Genomic DNA, 16,860 nt, shown 5'->3' with positions numbered 1-16,860 from the left:
CCAGAAAAACATCTATTTCTGCTTTATTGACTATACCAAGGCTTTTGACTGTGTGGATCACAATAAACTGTGGAAAATTTAGACATTAGGAGACTGCTATCCTTTTTGTAAAATATACAATTTTAAAAATTTATTTATGTTTGGCTCTGCTGGGCCTTTGTTGCTGTTTGGGCTTTTCTCTAGTTGCGGAGATCAGGGGCTACTCTCCAGATGCGGTGCGCAGGCTTCTCAGTGCAGTGGCCTCTCTTGTTGCAGAGCGCAGGCTCTAGGCACTCAGGCTTCAGTAGTTGTGGCTTTCAGGCTCTAGAGCACAGGCTCAGTAGTTGCGGCACACAGGCTTATTTGCTCTGCCATATGTGAGATCTTCCCAGATCAGGGATCCAACCCACGTTTAGGACACCTCTATCCTTTAGCAACTGGGAATAGAATTCTTCAGGGGTCTGTGTAGCATCTCCACAAATTCTTGGGATTCTTCTCCCAGATGCTGAGCTTGTCTTTCTCAGGTCTGAGGGTCGAAAGAAACAATCTCACTTATCTCCTTTCTTCCAAAATTCAAACCACTTCTATGGCATCTGGTGCTCCTCCTGACGTGTGGTTATGAGGTGTGTGGATTTGGTGATCAGAGTACCATGTTCCCATGGGCTGGCCCAGCATCTGGGCTGGAGTCAGGTTGTCCATCTCCAAGGGATGAGACATGAAATGACAGTCTAAGGGGGTTTCAGGTCACTTTGGCCACTGAGCCACCATCTCCTCCAGCCCACCAATTCTTTGGGATACTCTTTGAGAAAAAGCCAGCAAGGCAGGTTCCTCCTAGGCTCTTTCCTGGTTTGAAGTTTTGGCTCAACATGTCCTGAGTGCCTCTATCAAGAACTTTAATCGCTCTGTGCCTCTTTAACAGAAGACATCCTTTCCTGTGACATTGTTTAGTGTGTAAATGAAACAAAGTATGTTCAACCCTTAGCACAATGTCTAGGATACTGTGGGTTTTCTGCAAATGTTTGTTTCTTTCAGATCCCAAATAAATAACCCAGGGTATAACTGTGCTTGGGAGAATATGGTCTGAAAAATGACTACATCTCAGGCAGCTCTGGCCTAACCTCCAGTGAGCAGGACCTAGGCTCTTACCTCAGCTCTTAGCCTCTGTTCCTGCCGCTCCCATCCTCCTTGGCCATCTGCAGCCCTCATCCACCCTAGTCTCAACACAGGCCTTCCTGGAGAGGCAGAGAGAGAAATGGGAAAAGGAAGACAGGATTAACACCCCCACCCCCCACCAGGACCTTGAAGGACACAAAGCCCCCCAGTCCAGAGGATGTTCCCTTGCCACCCCCACAGCTCATCTCACACATTTCTCACATTGATACAAACAACTTTGTGCTTATCAGAGAAATGGAAGTAATTGGAGTGTGCAGTGAGGTCAAAGGAGGGTTTTTTAAAAGATGGGAAGTATGATTTTACAGTTACTGATGGAAAGTATCAAATAGAGAAGAACTATTTGGAAGAGAGAGTCTTCCACTGCATCTGGTTTTGCAGTACTATCTGGTTTCCTTCCTCCCCCTTAAATTTTAGGTTAAATTTCGCTTTTTCATGTCAGTTACCCCCTTATACTCCATCAGTTCAGTTCAGTTCAGTCGCTCAGTTGTGTCCGACTCTTTGTGACCCCATAAATTGCAGCATGCCAGGCCTCCCTGTCCATCACCAATTCCTGGAGTTCACTAAAACTCACGTCCATCAAGTCGGTGATGCCATCCAGCCATCTCATTCTCTGTCGTCCCCTTCTCCTCCTGCCCCCAATCCCTCCCAGCATCAGAGTCTTTTCCAATGAGTCAACTCTTCGCATGAGGTCGCCAAAGTATTGGAGTTTCAGCTTTAGCATCATTCCTTCCAAAGAAATCCCAGGGCTGATCTCCTTTGGAATGGACTGGTTGGATCTCCTTGCAGTCCAAGGGACTCTCAAGAGTCTTCTCCACCACCACAGTTCAAAAGCATCAGTTCTTCAGTGCTCAGCTTTCTTCACAGTCCAACTCTCACATCCTTACATGACCACTGGAAACACCATAGCCTTGACTAGATGGACCTTTGTTGGCAAAGTAATGTCTCTGCTTTTGAATATGCTGTCTAGGTTGGTCATAACTTTCCTTCCAAGGAGTAAGCGTCTTTTAATTTCATGGGTACAGTCACCATCTGCAGTGATTTTGGAGCCCAAAAAATAAAATCTGACGCTGTTTCCACTGTTTCCCCATCTATTTCCCATGAAGTGATGGGACCAGATGCCATGATCTTCGTTTTCTGAATGTTGAGCTTTAAGCCAACTTTTTCACTCTCCTCTTTCACTTTCATCAAGAGGCTTTTGAGTTCCTCTTCACTTTCTGCCATAAGGGTGGTGTCATCTGCATATCTGAGGTTATTGATCTTTTCCCCGTCAATCTTGATTCCAGCCTAGAGGTAAGCATAGTCCAGTGGGAAGAACTTTGGGATTTGAGTTCAAATCTTGCTTCTGCCACTTATAGGTTAAGTGACCTCTCTAGACCTCCATTTCCTCCTTTCTAAAATGCTAATAATAATAATCAGTTCAGTTCAGTCGCTCAGTTGTGTCCGACTCTTTGTGACCCCATTAGGTTGGTGCAAATCTAATAGTGGTTTCAGACCATGAAATTTAAATCATTATAATTAGGCTCAAACACATCTTTATTAATCAAAATAGGAACCAGTATAATCAACAAACACATTTTTGCCAGTGAGAAAGAAGTTTTTTTATTCCTGTAACATAAATATTTGTGCTTTGGGATTTGACTAACTCCTGAAAAACATTTTCTGCCTCTTGCTGATTGTGGAAGCATTTTCCCTGCAAAAAGTTGCAGAGATGCTTGAAGAAGTGGTGGTCGGTTGGCGAGCGGTCAGGTGAATACAGTAGATGATATACAATTCAGTTCAGTTCAGTTCAGTCACTCAGTCGTGTCCGACTCTTTGCGACCCCATGAATCGCAGCACGCCAGGCCTCCCTGTCCATCACCAACTCCCGGAGTTCACTCAGACTCACGTCCATTGAGTCAGTGATGCCATCCAGCCATCTCATCCTCTGTCGTCCCCTTCTCCTCCTGCCCCCAATCCCTCCCAGCATCAGAGTCTTTTCCAATGAGTCAACTCTTCGCATGAGGTGGCCAAAGTACTGGAGTTTCAGCCTTAGCATCATTCCTTCCAAAGAAATCCCAGGGCTGATCTCCTTGCAGTCCAAGGGACTCTCAAGAGTCTTCTCCAACACCACAGTTCAAAAGCATCAATTCTTCGGTGCTCAGCCTCCTTCACAGTCCAACTCTCACATCCATACCTGACCACAGGAAAAACCATAGCCTTGACTAGACGGACCTTTGTTGGCAAAGTAATGTCTCTGCTTTTGAATATGCTATCTAGGTTGGTCATAACTTTCCTTCCAAGGAGTAAGCGTCTTTTAATTTCATGGCTGCAGTCACCATCTGTAGTGATCTTGGAGCCCAGAAAAATAAAGTCTGACACTGTTTCCACTCTTTCCACATCTATTTGCCATGAAGTGATGGGACCAGATGCCATGATCTTCGTTTTCTGAATATTGAGCTTTAAGCCTACTTTTTCACTTTCCACTTTCACTTTCATCAAGAGGCTTTTGAGTTCCTCTTCACTTTCTGCCATAAGGGTGGTGTCATCTGCATATCTGAGGTTATTGATATTTCTCCTGGCAATCTTGATTCCAGCTTGTGTTTCTTCCAGTCCAGCATTTCTCATGACGTACTCTGCATATAAGTTAAATAAGCAGGGTGACAATATACAGCCTTGACGTACTCCTTTTCCTATTTGGAACCAGTCTGTTGTTCCATGTCCAGTTCGAACTGTTGCTTCCTGACCTGCATACACATTTCTCAAGAGGCAGGTCAGGTGGTCTTGTAGTCCCATCTTTTTAAGAATTTTCCACAGTTTATTGTGATCCACACAACATAACCATATTTATTAAGAATATATTCCAATATCAAATGTCAAATTTCAACAACGTACAAGCCACAGTTACTTTTACACCAACCTAATATTTACCTCTTGAATGTGTTGTAAGGATTAAAGGAGTAGGATTTGTCCTGGAGCAGTTCTTAGCTAGGAACTCAAAGGTAGTCATTGCTGTTGTTACCATTCTCTTACCAAAAAGGTTATTCCACATCTTTCTGAGATGCACTGAGTTCCTTGCTAGGAGGCAACCATTTCTTTGGCATCAGTCATGGGTCAGAGTACCAGATCCCAAGATCTGACTGTATAATTGTTTGTGCATGGAGAGAGCTAAAAATAAATCTAGATCTGGAGTTACATTCTCATGCTACGTATTTATCCAGCTGTTCCCTTCTCACAATCACTTTTCTCATCTGCAATTTCAACCTTCAGCTGGAAGAAGTCACAAAAGCATAACTGATATTCACAGGCCTTTGATTTTATTTTTTAAAGATTTTTTTTAATGTGGGCCATTTAAAAAAGTCTTTATTGAATTTCTTACAATATTGCTTCTGTTTTGTTTTGATCTTTTGGCCTGGAGTCATGTGAGATCTTAGTTCCCCAACCAGGAATCCATACCCCCTGCATTGGAAAGTGAAGTCTTAACAACTGGGCCACCAGGGAAGACTCCCAGGCCTTTAAAACTCCTCTGCGTGAAAATTCAGACTCCCCAGGGGCCCACTCTAGTTTTCCTTGAAACTTGGCTCATTCAATGGGAAACAGGAACAAGCAATGGGTGAGAGCCTGAGAAGCTCTATTGGAGGACCCATGGACCATCTAGAACAGTGGCTGTCAAACTCTGCTACATACTGATATCACCTGGGGAGTCCCTGCACCAGGATTCTGATTGATTGACAAGGGCCAGGGCATAGGGCCTTTTAGAACCTCTCCAGATGATTCCATTGTGCAACAGAGTTGAGAACCACTGGACGAAGAAGCTCTCCAGCCTCCTCAGTGGGATAGCCTGCCCTCACCTGTGCCTTGTCCAGACTAAGCCAGCCCTTCACTGGGAGTCAGGAGACTAACCCCTTCATTCATTTGTTCAAGGATTACTGCCGCTAACAGTGTCTCCAGGGCCCTGTCCCTGCCCGTGTGGGTGACCCGCCCTCATCTAACACCCTCAGTCCTTGCATTCTTATACTTGCTCTTCATGGCATTTCTCCCTTGCTTTTCTTCTCCACATCTGTGAATTTCTTGAGTGTAAAGACTGGGTCTTCCTTTCTTATTCTCAGTGCCTAAAATGTTTAAGTGAGTGAATGCATATATTAATACGAATGAATGAATCCAACAGTGGGAATCCAACTTCAGAAGGAAGGTGGTGTAACAGAGCATGACATCTGGAGAAGACAGGTTTCAACTGAGATCCCAGCTCTGCTACTTAGTAGCCACACGCTGTGGCTTCCCCAGTGACTCAGCAAGTAAAGTATCCGCCTGCAATGCAGGGACATGCAGGTTCGATTCCTGGGTCAGGAAGAGCTCCTGGAGGAGGAAATGGCAGTCCACTCCAGTATTCTTGCCTGAAAAATCCCATGGACAGAGGAGCCTGGCAGGCTACAGTCTAAAGAGTCGCAAAGAATCAGACACTACTGAGAACACACACACACACACACACACACACACACACACACACACACACACACACGCTGTGACAAAGACCCAGCGCAGCCCCCAAATATGTTAGCTCTTATTAGAATGGGCAAGGGCTGCTATTTGCACTTTCATGGGCGTTTAGACGCTGCCCTCATTCCTTAACTCCTCTTGATCCCGGGATTCCTACCCCAGTAAGGAGAGTGTTTCTGGGGCAGCCTGGGTGAGCAGAATGCTCCTTCCTCCGCCCTCTGTGTGTCAGCTCCCCCAGCCATGGGTGGGAATCCCCAAGGGGAGCAGTTAAAAGGAGGCTTTTAACTTCCTTGCTGTTTTGTGTTGATTACAGGGCAGGTGGAGACAGCTGCCGTGATTGCGCGGCATCTGCTATGGCCTGTCAGCCCCCGTCAGACTCACCCTGAGGGCAAATACGGCTCCAGCTGATGAAAACCTTAGTGGCAGTCTCTGAAACAGCCTGCAGCTGCTGCCCTGGCCTTTCCTCTTATTTTTCACGTGCTTGGGCAGTTCCAGCCCTCTGCCCAGCCAGGGCTAGAGACCAGGCACCCGAGTGCCTTTCTCCAAAGATCATGTTACCGAGCGCGCTCTCTGGCTCCACCTTAAAGCACATCAAAGACTTGAGCAAAAGCAGGCTGGCCAGGGATGCGGAAGCAGCTGTCTACTTGATGTGTTTGTTTCCAGGGTCACTGGAAAAAGCCTTGGAGCCCCAAATATTTTCCTGCTAGAAGGTTGAAACTCTACCATTAGGTACCCAATCTTATGATTTAAAGCAGCGGTTCTCAAAGTGTGGTTTCTCTGCACCCCAGCGCAGCAGCACTTGAGAGCTCATTAGAAATGGAAAATTTGGGACTTCCCTGGTGGTCCAGTGGTTAAGATTCTGCACTTTCAGTACTTCCACTGCAGGGGGTGCAGTTTGATCCCAGGTTGGTGAACTAGGAGTCCACACTCAGTGGTGGCCAAAATTCTTAAAATCAAAAACCAACTCCCCACCCCCAGAAAAAAAACACAGAAATGCAAATTCTGTTTCCACCCACAGTCTAAAATCAGGATCTGGGAAAGAGAATGTGTTTAACATGCCCTGACAGTGCTTCTGATGTGCTGGTGACCCCACTGAAAGGAGGCGGTTATCCAGAAGGGCTAAAACTCAGCAAGGTGATAGCTTGGAGCCTGAGACAGGAACAGGGAGATGGGTGGGAAGGTCTTGTCTGGACAATGCAGTCAGACAGACTCAGAACAAGACTGTTTAGCACTGCTTTCTAGCTCTGGGGACAAATTGCTTAATCTCTTTGGCTTTCATTTGTATTATGAAATCCAAATTGTACAGCCAGTTCAAAAGCAAAAATAAAACAAGATATATAAAGTACTTGCACATACTAAGTGCTTAGTGAGGGCTCATATCCTCTCCCCACCCCATCCTCATCTCATTTCCCATACAGAAGTCTAGGTCAAGTGCCATGGTAGGGGAGGGGGTCACACAGATGGGGACTTGTGAATTGCAATGGCGTGGACCAGAGAGAAAGACCATAGAGGTGGATGGGATGCTAAGAGAAGGAGGAGCAGAAAGGAGAATAAGCAGTTCCCCTCAGACCCCCCCCTCTGGTGCCCTCTGTTTTGCAGGGGCTGACCCTGAGGGGCAGGGTCCACCTCCAGTGGCCCCATCTCACCACCATACTTCCCAGATGCTGGGTGGGGCTGGTTCTTTGCTTATTTTTCTCCTACTTCATTCTAACCTCTTTCAGGTGCATGACTTACAGATCTAAAGCTTTCCTGCAGGGAGATGACTGGTGGAATTATAGACGTGGAGCGCTTTCCTGTAACTCTGGGTCCTTGGGGTTGAGAAGAAGGTCAGCAATTGATGCAAAGGCCACCCGGGAGACTAGACTCCTTTGCAGATACTTCCAGGGACTCTCAAGTAGCCAATAGGCAGGCAGCTGAGAGCATCTGAAGAGAGACAGATGTGGCCCTGGAGAAGCAGATGCAAGTGCCCCAGAGAAGCCTGCTCCCCTTTCTTTTAAAGACTTCACATCATATCTTGAGCCTTTGATGGGAAGACATATTAAGATCTCAGTCTCACTAAGCAGTCTCATGTGATGTGGTTCTGGGGTAATGATACCTCAATTTCCCTAACTCCCCATTGCCAGGAATTCCAGAGTCAATGTTTCATCATTAATTTAAGGCATCTCTTTTAGAGCTCACATCTCCATTAAGCTATGTTCTGGGCTTTTGAGTCAGCTTATATTCAAACCCCAGCTCTACCATTTATTAGTGATTATGTTCTGGGTTAAATATTTAACCTCTTCAAGCCTCATTTCCTGCCTTTGTGAAATGGGAACAGTAATTATATACATAAGTGTATGTATATACCTATAATTATTTCAAGGGTTGAAAATATGCAGCACTGTTTGGATTTCTCATGCATGTATTCCTTTAAAGTTACAGAAAGAGAGGAGGGAGTAAGGGCTGAAGAGAATGGTTGAGATCAGAGAGGGCTACCAGGTCTCCCATGGGCAGACTTGCACTATCCGGGCTGTGAAGGATCCCAAGCCCGACCCCAGTCTCTGCAGACAGAATGCATGACTGAATGAAAATGTCTGCTCCAGTCTGGGCAGGGGTCTGGTAGCACGTGCAACCCACATTGGCCATCTCTGCTCTAGATGCCCCCTCCCTGAAGGCAAAAAGACAGGCTGTGACTCTTGCAATTACCTGCAGTAGACGTATAGAAGCCATTACCTGGCATTTCCAAAGGCTCACACAGAAAGAGTAACTCAGCTTCTTAACTGAACGCCGTCTCCCAGTATCATCTTGGAACAGGGAAGCTGTCCCTGGTCACAGAGTACCTCCTCTTGATCTTCATGATGAAAGTCCTTGATGTAGACTCACCAGGAGAGAAAGAGGAGTGCTTGCTCTGTAGGGGCAGGAGACAGATGTTTGGTGAAGCTGGTTTCATCAGGTGGGCTGGGGAGGTGGGGTCTAAGAGGTGGGTGAGCATCTCAGGGGAAACCCAGCTCCAGCCCCTTGGCTATTTGTCAGGTCAACTGTGGCTTTTGCGTGTTTCCCAGCTGGAGGTCTGTAAGGCACACAGGTGTTTTACATTGTTAATCAAGTAGATCTTTTTTCCTTCCTAATAATCTCATCTCCCTCCACAGCTGTGGAAACGCTTTGACAAGCAGGCCTCGGTGTATCTGTGCAGAGCATTCAGTGCACGGTGGCAGGGTGGGCGCCTGGCCCCTTGGGACAGCAGGCACTGTCTGGGGCCCTTGGGACTTTGAAGCAAAGTGAAAGTCGCTCAGTTGTGTCCAACTCTTTGCAACCCCATGGACTATACAGTCCATGGAATTCTCCAGGCCAGAACACTTGAATGGGTAGCCTTAGGGGCCATAAAAAGGTTTTGATTTTAAAATCAGAAGAAATAATGAATATAGAATAATGAATCCAGCCAGGATTATATTTGTCTTTATACCGATGCAATCATAAAGTATCTTTTTTTTATAAGATTGATTTATTAAGTATGATACATATCACATATCATTTTTTTTACACCATTTCCATTGAGACAAGTCCAATACTTTGTAGCAAATACATGATTTTAAAAAACAAAATTAAACAAAACGCCTCAGTCAGAGATGCCTCAGCCTTAGTTGATGGTTGACCAGATTGGAGCCCATGATGTGTTTAAAAAATAAAAGTCTGGAAATCCACCAAACATTCCTAATACCAACTAGAAAATGTCCTGGTTAAAGTCCCTAAAATACAAAGAAATGATTATTATACTTTCTTTGCTCATTTTAAATATTTTTTATGGTAGAAGGAGCCTATAAAAACGCAAGTGTCTAGGGCTTAGGGAAATTATAACCTGGCCTTGAGCATGGCATATGGAAGAGATTTGAATTCGTTCTGGAATCAAAGCTGCGATCCTACCTCAGTTCTGCTGACCCCATGACCTTGAGCAAGCCATTCACCTGGGGTTTCAGTTTTCTTGGGGTTCAGTGCCTATAAGCGCAGGGGAGGGCCAGGGGCCCCTTTCCTCCCCTTCCTCTCGGCCCCAGCTCTAGAAGATAACTGAATTGTAGGAGAATATGGAAACACACACCAGGTATATAAAAGGTCGAATTCTCATTACCTGGAAGGAAGCTGGGCATCCCCCATTTGGGCCAAGAATGGACAGCTCCAGAGGTCAGGTGAGTGTGTTCACAACACCCTGACACCCTAACATCCACCAGGCAGTCACCATCTGTCCCGTTGCTGAGAAAAAGGGAAGCTAGGGAGATGCTGGGTGAGTACGCTGGGTCTTTCAGTGGTTGTTGGGACTCCAAGAAACCACACAGCTCTGGGCAGAGTGCGGAACTGACTTCTGGAATAAGCCAGGGTGCAGCGGGGAATGGAGAGGAAGGCAGGAGGGGCTCCAGGTTGAGAGGCTTGACCAACCTGCAGACCAAGGGCTGGTCATCCTGCTTGTGCTCCATAGGAGATGGAGAGATGCAGAGATGGAGATCTGGAAATTAAAGGGATTTTTCAAAAACAGGCTTTGGGAGAGTAAGGGGAGAGGAAAACGGGAAAGTTTGATTAGGGCCTGCTGTTCTGGGGTGTGACACAATGTATTCCTTCTGCCCAGGGAATTACCATAAATCCACATTACTCTTCCCAGCCCTAGGAGTTGAGTTGTAGGTTTTGGCGATGTCACTAACCGTCAGACAAACCCGGCGTGTGTTCCCATAACCCATATGCCTCATTGCTCTTCCTCTCTCCTCTTTCCTTCCTCTCTCCTTCATAGCTTTCTTTGCTTTTTCTCCCTTCCCCTCTGGCCTGATACCGCTCTCCCTTCTCCCCCTTTCCTCTGCTTTCTCCCCATGCTCCAGAAAGCAGAGAGAAACGTGCCCAGTGGAGATCTCCCCACTGTGGGGACCCCAAACAGGAGGGTCAGGAAGCCTCCCTGAGAACAGTGGTATCTATCTTCCTTATGGTAGGTGGAGCTCTAAATAGCTTAGTCTGACTGCAAAGTTAACCTGAGTTCTGTTGGTGGCATTACTAATTTGAATACCATTTCTTTTCTTCTCCTCAAGCACTTTGGCAGAATGGAGTAGGGAAATGGAGACAGCATTTTTCCTTATCTGAGAACGAACGGTTCCCCACTTAGCTGTGGAGAGGTCAGACAGCTGGACCCCACCCCACCCCGCCCACAGGACAGGGTCAGTGGTCTGGGAGCCAGTGATACCAGGGCCTTCATGTTTCAAGAAGGAAACCCCTTATTCCTCCTCTGCCTGCACCCTAGGGAAAGAAAAGCAGGGCATAGCTTAGAAACAGAGAAAGTCCAGTCCTTCCCAAGGGCTGTTTGGGGTGGAGATGATGGGCTGGGCAAATGCATGGGCTGGCAGAGCCCTCTCTGTCTCTGAGACCTCCCCACCCAGGGCTGCTCATAAACATGGTTTCAAGGCTGCTGTAGTTAAGAATCAAAGAGATGAGTGTTCAAACAATCAAAGGTCATTTTGAAAGCTTATCAGATGGGCAACATAGTAAAAGTTTTTGAAGAACTTGCCTACTAAGCAGGTGTTCTCAGATCCTCCCGGAAATAAGCATATGCAAGATTTCAAAAGACACAATCTGGAAATGTGCTGCTCAAAATATACCCTTTGATTCAGTAATTTCACTCCTGAATTTATTTTAAGAAACCCATAAATGTCATTAAGAATTACTCACAAAAATGGCCATTGCAATTTTTAGTATAGTAGTGAATATTTTGAGATTTAGAGGAGTGGCTAGCTAAGTTGTGGTATATATTTATTCAGTGAAATTCTGAATATCCATTAAAATGACTGTAGATATGGATTTATCAACTTGGAAGGTGTTCACGATATACCATTTAAAGGAAAAAGTTTTCTAAGCAGTATGGATATTATGATCTTATCTTTTAAAGAAAAAAATATAGCATTTACAAGTGTATTAACTCTCTGTTGATACATATCAAATTACTCCCCAAACTTTGTGCTTTAAAATAATAAGCATGTATTGCCTCACACTTTCTGTGAGTCAGGAATTCAGAAATGAATCGTGTCCCTCTGAAAGTTATGTAGACGTCCTAACCCCCAATACCTGTGACTGTTGTTTTGAAATTTACATCTTAAGATGTAAATAAAGATGAGGTCACACTGGAGGAGGGTGGTCCCTTAATACAAAATGATTCGTGTCCTTATAAGAGGGGAGAAGAAACACCCAGGGAGAATGCCATGTGAGGACAGAGGTGGAGCTTGGAGAGGCAGTTGCAAGCCAAGAAACATAAAGGATTGGTAGCCACCACCGGGGGCTGGAGTCTCACCACAGATTTTGGGTGGAACACGGTCCTGCCAACACCTCGATTTTGGTGTTCCACAATTGTGAACAACTTCACACAATTTCACACAAATTCCACACAATTTGGTGCAGATTCTAGGTTCCACAACTGTGAGATAATACAGTTTTGTTGTTCTAAGCCACTCAATCTGTGGTACCTTGTTATAGTAGCCATAGGAAATGAATACAGTGGTCCAGGAGGAGATATTTATATTTATTTTTATTGAAGTATAATTGATTTACAACGTTATGTTAGTTTCTGGTTACAGCAAAGTGATTCAGTTTATATTATATATATGTATTTTTTCAGATTTTTTCCATTATGGTTTATTGTAAGATATTTAGTATAGTTCCCTGTGCTATACAGTAGGACCTTATTTTTTAATCTGTTTTATGTAGAGTAGTTTGTATCTAAGTAGCTAATCTCAAACTCCTAATTTATCCCTTCCCCGTTCCCCTCCTATTTTTTGCCTTTGGTAACCATAAGCATGTTGTCTATGTCTGTGCGTCTGTTTCCGTTTTGTAAATGGGTTCATGTGTGTCAGCTTTTGGATTCCACGTATAAGTGATAGCATGTGATGTTTGTCTTTCTCTGTTTGACCTACTTTACTTAGTGTAATAATCTTTAGGTCTCCATCCATGTTGCTGCAAATGCCATTATTTCATTCTTTTTTTTTTTTAAGTTCAGTTCAGTCACTCAGTCATGTCCGGCTCTTTGTGACCCCATGGACTGCAGCATGCCAGGCTTCCCTATCACTAACTCTTTTTTATGGCTGAGTAGTATTCCATTGTGTATATGTACCACATCTTTATCTATTCATCTGTCAATGGACACTTAAGTTGCTTCCATGTCCTGGCTACTGTGAATTGTGCTGCTAGGAACATTGGGTTGCAGGTAGCTTTTCATATTTTATTTATTTATTTAGTTTTGGCTGCACTGGATCTTCTCTGCTGCATGCAGGGGCTACTCTGTAGTTGCAGGGCAGGGGCTTCTCATTGCAGTGGCTTCTCTTGTTGCAGAACACAGGCTCTAGAATGTGTGGGCTTCAGCAGTCATGGCACGTGGGCTTAGTGGCCACGAGGCATGTAGAATCTTCCTGAACCAGGGATCAAACTTGTGTCCCCTGCACTGGCAGGCAGATTCGTAACCACTGAACCATCAGGGAAGTCCTCATGTATCTTTTTGAATTAGAGTTTTCTCTGGATATATGCCCAGAGGTGGGATTGCAGGAACATACGGTAGCTCTGTTTTTTAGTTTTTTAAGGAAACTCTGTATTGTTTTCCATAGTGGCCACACCAGTTTATGTTCCATGAAGGGATTTTTTAAACTGAGGAGAGTTTGTAAGCTCCCGGGAATAATGGAGATAATGAGCCCCTGAGGGTGCAGGAGCGCTGGGTAATGGCCAGGGTAGGGTCACTGGAGGACAGAGAAGATGGTATCCCAGTGGCTGGAGGGGCTGGTTTTCGGCAAAAGCAAGTACATTTCTGTTGCAATAGGAGAGAAGGTAGGGGTGTGTCTGCAGATGGAGATGAAGTTCACAGGCCTGGTGGTGAGAGAATAAGAGTTTATGTCTGAGGGAGAGCTTCTATTCCCCCAAAGAAACATGAGGTGAGAAATGTGGGAAAGATTTCATTTGGCTAGAAAAAGGGTAATAAGAATATCTCATTAAAGTGATGTTTGAGGTAATTTTTCTTTATTTCTAATATGTAATTCCTAATTTTTTCCCAATGAGCCTAGATTAAATGTCCAGTAAAAAGTATTTTTTTTTCAGTTTGAAAAAAATAAATGTCCTGGTGCTGAAATTTGAGCATTAGTCAGCTGTTAATGGGTATCTATGCACTCTGGAGGTGGGAGACGGGGTGAAATGTTCAGGTTCTGGGGATTTTGGGGTAAGCAGGAATCTTTGGAATTAAGAAGGAGCCTTAGGCACAGACAACTTCAAACAATAGTTGTCATACTTTGGATAAACACTAGGAGTGAAAACCTCACCAGCTAGCAAAGGACTTCAGTGCCTGGGGACTTGCAGAGCCTGAGTGGATCAGGAGGTGGGACCCACTTTCCTCCTTGAAAGATGCAGCTCTTATTCCTTGATGCTCTGGACAGGCACACATCTGTTGGAGAATAGTATGCTTTTTTAATTCCATGGGGAGAGAGCCAAATGCCTGTGGAAGCATCTTAAGGTTGTAGAATTTCAGAGCCAAAAGGGAACTCAGAGGTCTCAAGATTCTCCAAGTCTAGTACTTAAATCATCTCCCTCAAAACTAGCAGAACCCAGGACCTAAGTCATCAGAAAGTTCCCATCCTGGTGGTTCTGATGACTGGGAGAGTTTGGGAGCCAGGGCTCTGATATAACTCTGTCATATGATGGAGGAACAGCTGTGGTCTGAGACAGTAAGTGACTGGCAGAGAAGCAAGGCTACTGTCCCAGCCTCCTCAAGTCAGGATGTGGACTGAAAAAATACACACAACCTAAAAGTTGAAAGTAATATTTTATTCAGTGGGAATTTTTAGGACTTTAACCTGGGAGACAGCCATCTCAAGTAACCCTAAGAGAACTGCTCTGAGAGGGCAGAGGGGAGGAATCAGGTTATAAAGAAGTTTGCAACAAAGGGCAGGTAGTCTGAACATCAAAGTATTTTTATGACTTAAAGAAAACCAGACATCCCAAGCTAAGGAATTTAGCACATGTCTGTGTATGGGAAGATGCACGAGTCTGGGCTCACTGAAGCCATTCCTTTCACATGCACCTCAGCTATCTGGGGCCAGTATCCTGTGTTTTTTCATGTCCTGAGCTCCCTTTAGCTCACCATAGGAAGTGGCTACAACTTGATGGCTGCCAAATCTCAGGTATTCTTCTCCTTCCTGAGTGCCTTTAGGGCGTATGAACTCATATTGGAGGGCTGCAATGGCTGATGACTGTGGCGTTCTTGTTTACTGATATGGTAGGAAATACTACATTTCTCAGGACCTTTCCACCATCCGCTGTTGAGCCCTTTTCTCATACCTTCCTCTCCCATGTCTCCCCTCTCTCCTTTTTGTTCCGCCAAGTCCTCACCCTTCAGGGTCCAGCTTAAGTCATCTTCTCACCACTAAACTTTCAGAACAACCGGCCTCTCCCTCCTTGAGCTTCTGCAGCCCAGACTGTCTGCCAGACACAATCCATCCAGGGATGCCAGCTTTGGGTATTTTGATCCTTTCTCGCAATTAAGTCTGCCCACTGTTTGCCCAGTGAAGGTGAGCATCGCTTTTCTTGCCTTCTCCCACCCCTTTGCCTGGCAGAGTTGGATGCATGGGAGACCAAGGGGGCAGAGTATTGGACTGGCCATCAGGAGGCCGCTCCCATGGTAGGACAGCCAGTCATCAGCCCTGAGACCCGGTTTTCTTATCAGTGAAATGTGGCAAGTGAATGAGGTCAGTGGTTTATCAACAGCAAAAATCTTTTTTTTTTTTAAGCAGTGGAACATTTTGTACAGTTGGAATCAGTACCCTAATGTATAAACCAAATGAAAGAGGCGCACGTGGGTGAAGCAGGGGTGGGACACTCAGCCTCCCCCTCCTCTTCACTGGCTGTGTGATTTGACACTAGCGAAAGGCCTTCCAGCTGACCTCTGACACCTGCTAATGCTCTACATGCCGAGTGATTGCTAAATACTCACGATCAGCCAATTGGTTTGATTTCTGCCAGGCCTTTCCTCCTGCCACGTTGAAATGTTCTGTTCCATGGCCCTCTGCCCGGCAATATCTGGACATTCCATTCTATTCCATTCCTTGCATACAGAGCTGCCCGGGTGAGGAGCTGGAATGCTGCACTGTCCCTCACGGGGAGGGAGGTTCAGCATCTGGGCAGGGCTGATGAGCTTTCATGGTATTTACCCTGAAACTCGGGACTCCCTGGGGAGGAAGAAGTTGCCTTGAGATCCCCACTCATAAGCTTTTCAATAAGTAGCTGCTTTTCTCTAAGCTCCTCGGATAAGAACTGTCAGGGGAGAGATTTCCTAGCTGAAATCTTTTGCTGTCTCTGAAGCTGAGGCCCCGACACTCCCACATCCTCCCAGCAACTCTGACATCCTTTCCTCCCCAGCGAGCATTTCACTCACTAGCCACGAGTTCTCAGGGAAATCTCAGGCCTTGAGGCTTGGCACCCTCATCTATGAAACTGGGATGACAACATTTACCTTGCAGGTCGCTATTCAGCTGGTACACACCAGTAGAGGTATTCCAGTTATTAGAATATTCAGATGTATCTATAGCGGTTGGTGAAAAACCACTGAGCTCCTGGATTTCCCTCGCTCCTAAACATTCTAAACATCCCCTTCTGGGACTTCCAGGCATCCATAGCATTGGCAGCCTGAGGGCATGTCTGACACAGCAGCAGGAGCTGCAGATCTGGTCCCAGAGCTGTAGGCAGGGTCAGTTCTGAGAGTTTGGTGTCTACACCTTCCTGGCTGTTAAACATTTTAGTTATACTCTTGGCTGTGGCGATGCAAGGTAAGGTCCATGCAGCACCCAGCACCTGAGCTCCTGAGGCACCAGAGAAATGGTCATTTCTGTAATTCTCATACTTCACAGCACTGGGCCTCCCAAATTTGTGTTCCTCAGTCAAAACCCAGCCAAGGCACAAAGACAGAAATATAGATCAATGGAACAAAATAGAAAGCCCAGAGATCATCGCAGCACTGTTTATAATAGCCAGGACATGGAAGCAACCTAGATGTCCATCAGCAGATGAATGGATAAGAAAGGTGTGGTACATATACACAATGGAGTATTATTCAGCCATTAAGAAGAATACATTTGAATCAGTTCTAATGAGGTGGATGAAACTGGAGCCTATTATACAGAGTGAAGTAAGCCAGAAAGAAAAACACCAATACAGTATACTAACGCATATATATGGAATTTAGAAAGATGGTAACAATAACCCTGT

The 16,860-nt window shown here is 45.3% G+C and overlaps 1 long non-coding RNA gene across 1 annotated transcript; it reads right to left on the bottom strand.

The window, feature by feature from the left end:
* Positions 1-278: 278 nt before the first annotated feature.
* Positions 279-8,603, bottom strand: LOC123328197. The gene is made up of 3 exons (XR_006542986.1): positions 8,311-8,603; positions 1,126-1,211; positions 279-505 (listed from the first exon to the last, which is right to left on the bottom strand). It is a non-coding gene; the product is annotated as an uncharacterized LOC123328197 (long non-coding RNA).
* Between the last annotated feature and the right edge of the window lie 8,257 nt (positions 8,604-16,860).

The sequence above is a fragment of the Bubalus bubalis genome, chromosome 11, assembly GCF_019923935.1.
Source record: "Bubalus bubalis isolate 160015118507 breed Murrah chromosome 11, NDDB_SH_1, whole genome shotgun sequence".
Lineage (NCBI taxonomy): Eukaryota > Metazoa > Chordata > Mammalia > Artiodactyla > Bovidae > Bubalus > Bubalus bubalis.
This window is presented reverse-complemented; position numbering and strand designations above follow the sequence as displayed.